The sequence below is a fragment of the Sorghum bicolor genome, chromosome 7 (assembly GCF_000003195.3).
Source record: "Sorghum bicolor cultivar BTx623 chromosome 7, Sorghum_bicolor_NCBIv3, whole genome shotgun sequence".
In the NCBI taxonomy this organism is placed as follows: Eukaryota; Viridiplantae; Streptophyta; class Magnoliopsida; order Poales; family Poaceae; genus Sorghum; species Sorghum bicolor.
The window spans coordinates 31,786,334-31,786,576 of record NC_012876.2 but is presented as its reverse complement, the minus strand read 5'-3'; positions in this window follow the sequence as shown (position 1 = coordinate 31,786,576).

The window sequence follows — 243 nt, the reverse complement described above, 5'->3', positions numbered from 1 at the left end:
AAAAAAGATAAATGAAAAAAAAAAAAAAAAAAGAAAAAAGAAGAGTGAAGCGAACGACGCGCAGTCTAACTGGTCCGATCGAATGGAATATCAACAAGTTCAACTTTGCGTGTATTGGGATACACAAACCAACATTTTGTGTATGCTTCAAGTACCTCAATATTCTCTTTGTTGCTTTCAAATGACTTTCTCTTGGTGAGGCTTGGAATCTTGCACACATGCATACACTAAACATGACATCCG